This window comes from Schistocerca piceifrons, chromosome 11, assembly GCF_021461385.2.
Source record: "Schistocerca piceifrons isolate TAMUIC-IGC-003096 chromosome 11, iqSchPice1.1, whole genome shotgun sequence".
Classification (NCBI taxonomy): Eukaryota; Metazoa; Arthropoda; class Insecta; order Orthoptera; family Acrididae; genus Schistocerca; species Schistocerca piceifrons.
This window is the reverse complement of record NC_060148.1, coordinates 56180067-56192966: the sequence shown is the minus strand read 5'-3', so window position 1 is coordinate 56192966 and position 12900 is coordinate 56180067.

Here is a 12900-nt window from a genome sequence, read left to right as displayed (position 1 = left end):
GGACGTCTTTCACATTGAACACAAATTTCATGTACCTCTGTACAAAGAACTACTAAGTTATATGGGCCAAAGTCATATAAAGAAACAGTAGTGTAAGAATTTAAACATGGTGATCGCAGACTGCAGGTTAATTTTTGCAAGTGGGTTTTGATACATGTGCCCAACAGTGAAGTGGATCTATACCTCATTCTGTTTTCAGATGAGGCATGATTCAATTTATGCGAGTATGTTAATTCTCAAAAATGTCAGTGTTGGAACACTGGCAGACCTATTCTACTTCATGAGGAGCCCGTTCCTTGCCAGAAAATAGTGTGGTGCATAGTTAGAGGTGACAGAATAATGGGCCCAATAATATAATGATGCAGTTAATGGTGAAATATATGTGCAAGACTTTTGTAACTGATTTTAATTAATAGAGTTAAAGAGAATGAAGCATTGTAGTTTTTCAACAAGGTCCAATAGAGGCTGATATGGCAAATTTTTCTTTGCATATAATTCACGAAGTATTTAAACAACAATATCTGGCACACTTGAAGATCCAATTTAACCCTATGAAATTTTTATTTGTATGGAGCACTAAAGGACAAAGTACCACAACAAATCCACACATATTACAGGAACTCAAGAACTTCTCAAAGAGAAGTACATTGTGTTAGGACATTTCAGATAGCATAAATATGTCAATGCCTGTTTCCACTTATTGCTTGTGGCACTATTGGTGTAATGTACTGAATTATAAAGTGACAAAGATTAACTAGATAGTCAGCTTCGAGTAACTGAAGTTTACTGTTGAAAGGTTTTATTTTCTGTCCATTGCAATTTTAAGTGAATAATTTGAGTATACACCTTGCAAAGTCAGACCTGTATGCTTTATCGAAATCTTTGTTTTATGTTACAGGTAGAAGATAGGGGTGAAGTGCCGACCTATTCTAAACTGGAAGTGCAGTCTGTAGCAAATTATGTGGAGAGTTTGTGCAGCAACAGTAGTAATACAGAGTGTCCAACAAAGGAATCTCTAACATTAGAATTAAATAACATGATAATAGTGCAACAGACTTTATGTTTACTGTGAAAACAGTAAGAATTTTATACAGAAGCTTCGAAATAATAGTTACAAAAGATGCTAACAGATGGCACTGTGATAGCATAACAATTTGTCTATAAATAATATTCCAAAGTCCAGAGCAATCAGTTCCACAAATCAGTTCATCGAATTCAGATGGAGAGGTAGCATGGCAATGTTGGGGCAGTGGCAGCTGTAGTTACTCTTGAAGATGTCAGCACAGTTTCTGAAAGTATTCAGCAGAATATGAGGAAATTAGCCCAAAGAATTTCTATAGAGGCTGGTTTGAAGTGTTCAAGCATGCATATACTACTGAGAAATTGTCCACGCATGTTCCTATTGAAAATCCAAAGCCACCAGGTCACATCCATAACCACTGTGAAATAGAGGGCTTACTGCCGAGCAAATTCTCACAATAACTGAAGGATTTGGTGCTGGCTGCATCTGGCTCACTGGTTAAGGACACATCCATCTGAATGTGTGGGAGAATAAGAAAACTGGCAATTTTGGGATACCACAAAACCCCTTTTGTTGAAGCAAAACCACTGCATTCTCCTAAACCTACTTTTTGGGCTTGTGATATGCAGTAGGCGTATAATCAGTCCCTACGCCATGCAAGAATCAGTAGCTAGTAAACATTACATTATAATTTTTGAAAAGTTTGTCATCAAACAATAAGCTTTAGAGCATCAATGTGCACTGAGTGATTCATGCAAAATGGGTCCTGACCACATCCCACCAAACAGGTGTTCCACTTTCTTCAGGAATACTTTGAGAACAGGGTCGCTGCATGGACTATCCCAATTTTATGAACACAAGCAAGGGAAGCCTCTATATTCACTCAGTCTGACTTTTGGGACTCTTTTTCTGCAGCACCTCGAAAGACACAATCAACTGAGACCATCCCACCACACTGGATGAACTTTAATTCTTGCTCTGCATGGCAACTGAATCCATTTCCGTACTCTTCAAGATGTGATAACAAATGATGAGCAGTGAGCATTTTGAAAAGATTGTGATGTGATTGCAAAGGCTGTTTGCAAAAGATAAATTTATTTATGCATGCTGATAAAAGTTTACTTTATACAGTGCCATCAGCAGTTCTTCTAATTATAATTCAAAACTTCTGTGTTCAAAATAAATCTCCCATTCATTCCATCCTTTTCTTTTCTGTGTTATTTAATTATAAACCAGGGAGTCTTTGTTTGACTACCCTTTATATTTATAGTTAACGAAAATCCAGCAACCACACACACAATTCTTCATTCATCAGATCTTAAAATGTTCACTCCTAGGTATGCCACAATGAAGAAAAGGGAGCAGAATGATGAATATGGTTCTGCAGTTTAGTCAATCACTAATACACTGCAGGAAGTTGATGATGAAACAGATATTTTTGCTAAATTTTTGGAAGCGGAAATCAGAAAAATTGTGTCAAGGAGAAAAGGGATGTAAAACTAATATTAATGAAAGTTTTATGTAAATCATTAAATGAATAAATTTTATGTTGGAATGTAATTTGCTTCAGGACTGTATTCTGCATGTGTCCCACTCTCTGTATGCTAATATTAGCTTCTGGGAGAGAGAAATAGGGGAGCATCCAAACACTTCTAGGCAGCGTTCATTCATATAATCAAGCTGAGTGCATTTATTCACATGCTACTGCAAATAATTACCTGTTTGCAGCAAACATCTGTAGATGTGATCAAGTGGGGGACAGACTTGTTGAATGAGAGTTTTATTTACATTCTTGTGCATCAAGATCAGAACTTATTTGGAGAATGTATTCTTGTATTCAACCATCCAGTGTGAATCATGTTACAAGGAGTATGTTAAGTGTTGTATGATAACATAATCTTCAGGATTGTATATTTTATATTTTGCACAGTACAACCTACTAAATTCGAAGTTAATAAATATCACACAATACTCTCATTATGAATTTCCCCATTGTGCTTTGGTTTTGTATGACAGCATCCTTTCAGTGAGATGAAATTTATTGCCTGTGTAACTGAAAGACAATGTGATATGTAGATCAGTTCAGTCACTTATAAAATTAAAGGGTCAGATATGATGTATTACTATTTGAAAACATCACTGTCTGTGTGAAGCCACTATGCTGTGTAAATTATTTTGACAGAAATATGGTCTCAGCTTTGCACACAGTAACAGGAAATGGCTGTGAGCTTTATATACCATCTCCCTGTTATAAACCAATAAGTAAGTTCACCTACTGGAGCATATTTATTTCACCATTTTGCATTTCCATAATCCTTGGTAAGTCACCAATTTTCTGATAAACTTTTTTTTCATATGTTTAGTTTCACTTTACTCTGTTACTACCTTCATTGTAATTTGAGGACAATGCACTGCATAGTTTTATCACCTTTCATACTAATCTTTCTCACTGATCATGCATTCTATGACTTATCCATTTTCCTATTTTTTTTAAACTATGAAATCTATTCTTCAATATTGCTGTAGAACTTCATGCTACATTCAGTGATATGGTTATTTCATGCCAAGAGTTTGAAAAAGATAAATATAATGTTCAAGGCAGCAATTTATTCTGGTATGTGTTGTGTTTGCTAAGATTGACTAAATGTTTCACATATAAATATAGCATGTAAAGTTTTGGCAGAATGGAAATAATTTAGGAGCAGAGGAAACAATCTACCAAACAGGAGAATCATTGAGCTGTCAACAGATACACAAAAAAGAATGGAAATTTTGCTAGCTTTTAGATAGGCCTATCATACACTGAAGACTAGCCCCAACAGGCCTTTTTTGTGCTGTCTGGGGTTTGAGAATTTTTTGACTGGTGAGCACTTTTTTTTTTAAATTTTGGACCTATATGGGCAAAATTACATTTTTAAACATTCTCCTTGATATTTCGCTCATCCAGTCTTGGAACAAATGCATAGAACAGTAGGGGGTTATGGCTACAGGTTCTGCCACTACTTTTCACTTAGTAATTTGGCAAAACAAGAGGGGCTATACATCTGTGCTGTTTTCGTGTGTCAAGTAACTCACCTGCGCCTTTTTTTTATCGTTTTATCACTATTTGTTTTTTATCTCATCATTTAGGAATAGGTAAAAGAATAGTGTGTTTTAATATTAATCTACAACAGGAATACAAATTTGTGAAATTATGTAACGACAGTGACAATGAATCTATTTATTGCACAATATGTAATGGAGACCTTCCTGTTGCATATAAATGGAAAGGTGATATTAAAGACTATGCAAAAACAGCTAAACATAGGAATTCTATTGATGATACTGCTTCACCAAACATAACAGATTTTCTTAAACTTGTGAAAAATACAACTGAATAAATAAAGCTCAATGTTTCAATAAAGGATTAAGACTTTTTAATAATTTCAGAAATATGCCCAAAAAATATGGTAAACCTATTTTTGGATGAACATTGTAACGGGGAAGAATGCACTTCTATAATTGCAACTGCACATAAATCCCTACAGCAACAATGATATATATATATATATATATATATATATATATATCTAAAAACAAAGATGATGTGACTTACCAAACGAAAGTGCTGGCAGGCCGATAGACACACAAACATACACACAATGCGTGTATGTTTGTGTGTCTATCGGCCTGCCAGCACTTTTGTTTGGTAAGTCACATCATCTTTGTTTTTAGATATATTTTTCCCACGTGGAATGTTTCCCTCTATTTTAAGGTAGAGGGTAAGGAGTCATTCCAATCCTTTCATCTTTCCCTCTCCTTCCCTCTTTCCTGACGAGGCAACCGTTGGTTGCGAAAGCTAGAATTTTGTGTGTATGTTTGTGTTTGTTTGTGTGTCTGTCGACCTGCCTGCACTTTCATTTGGTAAGTCACATCATCTTTGTTTTTAGATATATTTTTCCTTCGTGGAATGTTTCCCTCTATTATATATATATATATATATATATATATATGACTTACGAAACGAAAGCGCTGGCAGAACGTATCTCTGCCTATGTAGATCAACACCTTCAACCCATTACATGCAGTCTCCCATTCTTCATCAAAGACACCAACCACTTTCTCGAACACCTGGAATCCTTATCCAATCTGTTACCCCCAGAAACCATCCTTGTAACCATTGATGCCACTTCCTTATATCCAAATATTCCGCACGTCCAGGGCCTCGCTGCGATGGAGCACTTCCTTTCACGCCAATCACCTGCCACCCTACCTAAAACCTCTTTCCTCATTACCTTAGCAAGCTTCATCCTGACCCACAACTTCTTCACTTTTGGAGGCGAGACATACCAACAATTAAAGGGAACAGCCATGGGTACCAGGATGGCCCCCTCGTACGCCAACCTATTCATGGGTCACTTAGAGGAAGCCTTCTTGGTTACCCAGGCCTGCCAACCCAAAGTTTGGTACAGATTTATTGATGACATCTTTATGATCTGGACTCACAGTGAAGAAGAACTCCAGAATTTCCTCTCCAACCTCAACTCCTTTGGTTCCATCAGATTCACCTGGTCCTACTCCAAATCCCATGCCACTTTCCTTGACGTTGACCTCCATCTGTCCAATGGCCAGCTTCACATGTCCGTCCACATCAAACCCACCAACAAGCAACAGTACCTCCATTATGACAGCTGCCACCCATTCCACATCAAACAGTCCCTTCCCTACAGCCTAGGTCTTCGTGGCAAATGAATCTGCTCCAGTCCAGAGTCCCTGAACCATTACACCAACAACCTGACAACAGCCTTTGCATCCCGCAACTACCCTCCCGACCTGGTACAGAAGCAAATAACCAGAGACATTTCCTCAAACCCAGAACCTCCCACAGAAGAACCCCAAAAGTGCCCCACTTGTGACAGGATACTTGCCGGGACTGGACCAGACTCTGAATGTGGCTCTCCAGCAGGGATACGACTTCCTCAAATCATGCCCTGAAATGAGCTCCATCCTTCATGAAATCCTCCCCACTCCACCAAGAGTATCTTTCTGCCGTCCACTTAACCTTCGTAACCTGTTAGTTCATCCCTATGAAATCCCCAAACCACCTTCCCTACCCTCTGGCTCCTACTCTTGTAACTGCCCACAGTGTAAAACCTGCCCCATGTACCCTCCCACCACCACCAATCCAGTCCTGTAACCCGGAAAGTGTACACGATCAAAGGCAGAGCCACGTGTGAAAGCACCCACGTGATTTACCAACTGACCTGCCTACACTGTGACGCATTCTATGTGGGAATGACCAGCAACATACTGTCCATTCGCATGAATGGACACAGGCACACAGCATTTGTTGGTAATGAGGATCACCCTGTGGCTAAACATGCCTTGGTGCATGGCCAGCACATCTTGGCACAGTGTTACACCGTCCGGGTTATCTGGATACTTCCCACTAACACCAACCTATCCAAACTCCGGAGATGGGAACTTGCTCTTCAATATATCCTCTCTTCCCGTTACCCACCAGGCCTCAATCTCCGCTAATTTCAAGTTGCCGCCAATCATACCTCACCGGTCATTCAACAACATCTTTGTCTCTGTACTTCTGCCTCGACTGACAACTCTGCGCAAACTCTTTGTCTTTGAATATGTCTGCTTGTGTCTGTATATGTGTGAATGGATATGTGTGTGTGTGTGTGTGTGTGTGTGTGTGTGTGTGTGTGAATGTATACCCGTCCTTTTTCCCCCTAAGGTAAGTCTTTCCGCTCCCTGGATTGGAATGACTCCTTACCCTCTCACTTAAAACCCACATCCTTTCGTCTTTCCCTCTCATTCCCTCTTTCCTGATGAAGCAACCGTTGGTTGCGAAAGCTTGAATTTTGTGTGTATGTTTGTGTTTGTTTGCGTGTCTATCGACCTGCCAGAACTTTCGTATATATATGAATATAGTAGAGGGAAACATTCCACGTGGGAAAAATATATCTAAAAACAAAGGGTAAGGAGTCATTCCAATCCTGGGAGCGGAAAGATTTACCTTAAGGGGAAAATGGGACAGGTATACACTCGCACACACACACACACACACACACACACACACACACACACACACATATATATCCATCCGCACATACACAGACACAAGCAGACATTTGTGTGTGTGTGTGTGTGTGTGTGTGTGTGTGTGTGTGTGTAGCATGAGAGAGAGAGAGAGATAGAGAGAGAGAGAGAGAGATTGTTTCAGTATGTAACCTAGCAAATGTATACTGAACAAAGAAATGTAAAATGCTTCTCTGTAAGTGATTAATCACTGGGTTTTCAGGCAGGTATTGATGTCAAGAGAAAGGCAAGCAACAGCATTTATGAAACACATCAAACAGGACAGATTATAGATGTGATATGTCTTCTTGTAAAACTCCAGGACTGTAGAAAGGAAAGCAGCATATAGTAAACAGACTATGGTAGTGGACCAGTTCTTGTCACGGAAGTACAATCCTGATGCTGGTGTTTTCAATGTACTCTACAGAGCATCCACTTGCTATCAGATTCTCTTGACCGTGTAAATAAAAATCCAAGATTACATCTCCAGAATTTCAAGTGGGGATTAGGTGGATGAACTGATGATGGTCATGTGATAAGGGCAACTATGTGTGTGTTACCTACATGCCAGAGTTTGGTTCCTAGATTGTCAATACAGCTGTGGTGTCAAAGAGTTATTTACATGCCTTGGTCTCTCTCTGCAATGTTTACCCCCGTGCTACCCTCCAATAACCAGATTGATGATTCCCTAGTATGTCTCATATCAGCTGATCCCTTCCTTTACCCAATTTGTGCATGAATGTCTTTTCTCTCCAATTCTACTTAGTACCCCATCATCAATAGTTAAGCAATCTATGCACTAATCTCCAGCATTCTTGTGTAGCATCACATTTCAAAAGCTTCTATTCTCTCTGTGCATGAACTGCTAACTGTCCATATTTTACTTCCATACAAGCCTAAACTCTAGACAAATACCACCAGAAAAAAGTTCCTAACACATTTGCAAGCAAAAGATAGATATATACTTACCATAAAGATGACACATTAAGTTGCAACAGGCACAGTTAAAAGACAATCCAGTATTGGCTTTCGGCCACAGCCTTCATCAGAAAAAGAAAGAGAAATACACATTTCCTTACTCAGCACTAAATGCTCTTCCCACACCCACACATGACTGACACCTCTTTCTTCACGGACCAGAATGCAACAGTCGTGTCAAGTGGAAGGATTAATCAGCAGGGAGAGGGAAAAGGGGAGGGGTAATAATGTCTAGGTGGAGGGAGAGAGGAATGCTGTCTGGTATACTGTGCAGGGAATAGAATGCCAACAGCCACAGCATCAGGAGGTCATGGGGTAGGCAGATAGGGAAAATGGAGCAAAAAAGGAGTGGGGAATGGGTAAGGTGGGCAAGTGATTTGGCAGAGGGCAGCGAACAAAGTGAGTGGGAGGTGAGAATGGAGGGGAGATGATAGCACAGAGGCAATGGAAATGGTTGGGTGGAGGGTGTGGGGACGGTACATTATTGTAGGTTGAATCCGGGATAAGTCACGAGAGGAAACAGTGTTGTAAGAATAACTACGACCGTTCCCATTCAGGAAAGCTGGTGGTGGAGGGGAGGGTCCACCTGGCTCATGCAGTGAAGAAGCCACTGAAATAGAGCAAGTTTGTTCACTTCCATGTTGTGCCACATGTTGGTGTACTTTGCTCTAGGCCATAGTTTGGCAGTGTCTACTCATATTGGTGGACAGCTAGTTGGTAGTCATACAAAATATAAAATAACTGTGCAGTGATTGCAACAGAGCTGGTAATTGACATGGCTGCTTTCACAGGTGGCTCCAACACCGTCAGAATCTCATGATTCGATTTTGTTACATTCCATGACCCTTGTGTTGCCTTTTTTGATTTCCATGTTACATCCTTCTTTCACGACATTGTTTACACCATTCAACTGCTCTTTCAAGTTCTTAGCTGTCTCTGATACAATTACATTGTCGTCAGCAATCCTCAAAGTTTTCATTTCATTTTGCTGATCTTTATTTCTTTCTCCAAATTTTTCTTTTATTTCCTTTACTACACGCTCACTGTACAGACTGAATGATGTTGTGGTTAAGCCACAAGCCTGCCTCACTTCTTCACAAGCACTGGTTCCCTGCCATGTCAAACTTTTATGACTACTGTCTGGTTCCTGTACAAGTTGTAAATAACTATTTGCTCTCTGTATTTAATCCCTGACACCTTCAGAATCTCAAACAATGTATTTCAGTCAACATTGGCAAAGGCTTTCTCTAAATATGCAAGAGCTATAAACATAGTATATCCAAACTGGTCTTCCCTGACATTAGCTCCTACCAGCTTTCCCATTGTTTTGTAAATAATTACTGTCAGTTGTTTGCAATCATGACTTACTAAACTGACACTACAGTAATACACTGTCAAGTCATATTAATGTGACCTCACCTCTGAAGCTGAATAATCAGCTTTTGTAGCCCATACTGCTGCAAGATATGCAGGAAGAGTGTTGGTGAGGTTCGGGAAGGCTCTAACAGTGATGTGGAGACATGCCAACTACATTTCCATGCCCAGTTGCACTATGTTTCTCAGTTGGGAATCTGTGGCAAGAGCAGCCCAATCAGAGGAGTCCAAGAGATTCTCGATTGGCTTTAAATCTGGGGAGTTTTGTGGCTGGGGGAGTATAGTTAACTCATCCTGTTGCTCTTCAACTACGCATTCATGCACTCTGCAAGCTGTATGACACATTGCATTGTCCTGCCAGTAACTGCCGTCGTACTGAGAAAAAACAAACTGCATCCGTGGTTGGAAAAGATCCCCAAAGATAGAAGCATACTTTTTATGATTCACTGTGATTCAGGAATGGCAAGATCACCCAGGGAATGCCAAAATAACATTTCCCAGACCATAATGCTCCCTCCTCTGGACTGGGCCCTTCCAGTGATTGTTGCAGGGTATTTGTGTGCATGTTTCACACTGTAAATGCCAACAGCAACCCGTCCGATGGAGCATAAAATGTGATTCATCTCTAAAGGTCACATGTTTCCATGCACTGGACAACCAGTTGCAGTAACGATGTGCAAATTCCAGCCTTTGGCGATAATGGATAGCATTCAGCACAGGTGTATAAAGCAGGCACCTGATGCGGACGTCCACATGCAGCATGTTTGATGAATGGTCATTGAGGAGACACCGTTGGTAGGCCCATGATTCATCTGAGTAATGAGCAGCTCAACAGATGCATATCTATTCACCCATACACATCTGTGCAGCTATTGCTCACCCTGTCATCTATGGTGTGTGTTGCACCACAGATGGCTCAGTGCTGATTATAAATAGCACCATTTTACTATACAAGGTAGCTTTCACTGTGGAAACACAGTTAGCCATTTTGGAAGTGCTTTCATGCTTTGTCCGAAAGCCGATGATTGTACCGTTTTGGATGCCAGATAATTCACTCAATTTCCACATTACAACAATTACTACACTGTTTTCTGCATCCTCCTCATGCCACATGACCTGTCAGCACCTGCTTTCTTGAGACTGGAATTATTACATTCTTCTTGAAGTCTGACACTATTTTGCTCATTTCATATGTCTTGCACATCATGTGTAATAATCATGTTATCGCTGGCTATCCCAAGCATCTCAATAATTCTGATGGAGTGTTGTCTACCCCAGAGGCTTTGTTCGAACTTAGATCTTTCAGTGACATGTCAAATTCTTCTTTCACGATCATATCTCCCATCTTGTCCTAATCTACTTTCTCTTTCTTTTCTGTAATTTTGTCTTCAAGTTCATATCCCTTGTGGAGCACCTCCTTCCAACTTTTCAGTTTTCCATTCTTTGCATCCTGCCTGAGAACCTTGATATTCATACAGCTGCTTCCCTTTTTAGTAATGCATACTTCTACTGCCTTGCATTTGTCCTTCAGCCAGTCCTGCTTAGCCATTTTGTCCTTTCTACCAGCCTCATTCTTGAGACATCCATATTTGCTATTCCGTGCTTCATTTGTTGCATCTTTATATTCCACCAAATCTATTGTGGAAGTGCAAGATGCTGTCTGTGCCATGTACTCTACTGGGAAGTGCAGGATCCTCCACAGCCAGTTTTTGATAAATAGTGACAACAAACATAAAGTGCAGCTGATGGGACTAGAAGATTTTTCTAAGCAGGAACCAAAATAAATATCAGTTTTGAGAAGGAAAGTAAGTTGTTTTGAAACTGCAGAACTCACACTATAAACATAATGTGCAAACCAGTCATAGCTCTGTCACAGATGAAATTTGTATGTGGTTACAAAGGCTGTAACTGTTAGTTAATCACAGTTTTTCACTGACTCAACGAACACTGAGTAGGCAGCACCAGAATCTCAATTCTATTCTAGTATTTTACACTAAGTGTTTGCTCTTACCAACAACAAAAGCAAAATCAACTATTCTGTGTTTCACGACATGGCTGTAATCCCAAATTCTTTGGAAATGTGACACTTCCATGTCTTTGAGGCATTGTAACATATGCCTGTGTTTCATGCTAGGGGGTGTAATTACACACTGGGAGCAGGCCATTGTGTATAATTTTACCCGGTGAGTTTCCAGTGGACAAGTTTTATATGATACAATATTTAATATAAATATGTGCACTGAAAATTTTGGGTTAGGCATACGCTGCATTATTTCAGACATAAGTGGAAATCATTTAGAGTCTTGACCAGTCAAAATTCAGTAATGCAGAAATATATTTTTAACCCCAAACAGCCACCAGCAATACTTATTTTATTGCAGGCTTCAGGCCCATCCCCATCTGGAGGTGCGTGCGGTTCGCCGGATCCATAACGCTGCCGGCCCCACCCGCCTTATGCGCGTTTTTTCTGAGCACGCCCCCTCCATAGACCGTCTCCTGAAGGAGGGTGCCCTCCTTTTTAACCAGCGTCATAAAGTTGACCCCTCCCGTTCCCCTCCTCAATCCCTCCACTGCCAAAGGTGCTTGCGATATAATGCGCACCCAACATCTGAGTGCCGCGAGGCCCCCACCTGCCCACACTGTAGGCAAGCCCACTTTTTACGGCAGTGCCCCAATCTCCAGTCCCCCCCCTCCTGTAATACCTGTAACCTCCCTCATCCCACCTACTCCCAGAAGTGTAAGGCCCGACCCCCTCCTACCACTCCTGAACTCACCGTTCCTGTCCGCCCTCTGGACGCCCCCACCCCTCCCGGCAACTCCCTTCGCCCACCCCCTACCGCTGAGGATATCATCCGATTCCTCACCATTGTCCTGCAGAATGTACATCCTTTTCAGCGCCCACACACCCTCCAACAGATCACCCTCGCCGCCCGATCCGTTTTCCACCTCAAAATGTACGCCACCTACTCCAACAACCAGGCCCATTTCACCTTCTCCCGTCTTGACACCCTCATTTAAATCCCTGTCATGGCGCGACAGCACCGTATCCTTTTCAACAACATCCGCTCCCTTTCCGCCAACAAGAACCTCTTTCTCCATACCCTTGCCACCCACCGCATGGACGCCTTCCTCCTAAATGAAACCTTCCTCCAACCCCACCACACCGTCCACACTTCGCCCTACCCCCTCCACCGCTCCGACAATCCCCTCCCAATTGCGCGTGGCGGAGTTGCCATTGGGCACCATCGCCAGATCCCCGTTCGGCTCCAACCTCTCCTTCCCGACCCCACCGAACACCTGATCCTTAGTCTCTTCTTCCCTGGCCTTACCGTTACCTGCGCCACCATCTATGTCCGCCCTAACGCCCCTCTTCCCTTCGACTTCCTCTCCCACATTGACCGTACCTTCTCCTCCTACGTGATCGCCGCCGACCTCAACATCCATAGTCGTTCCGC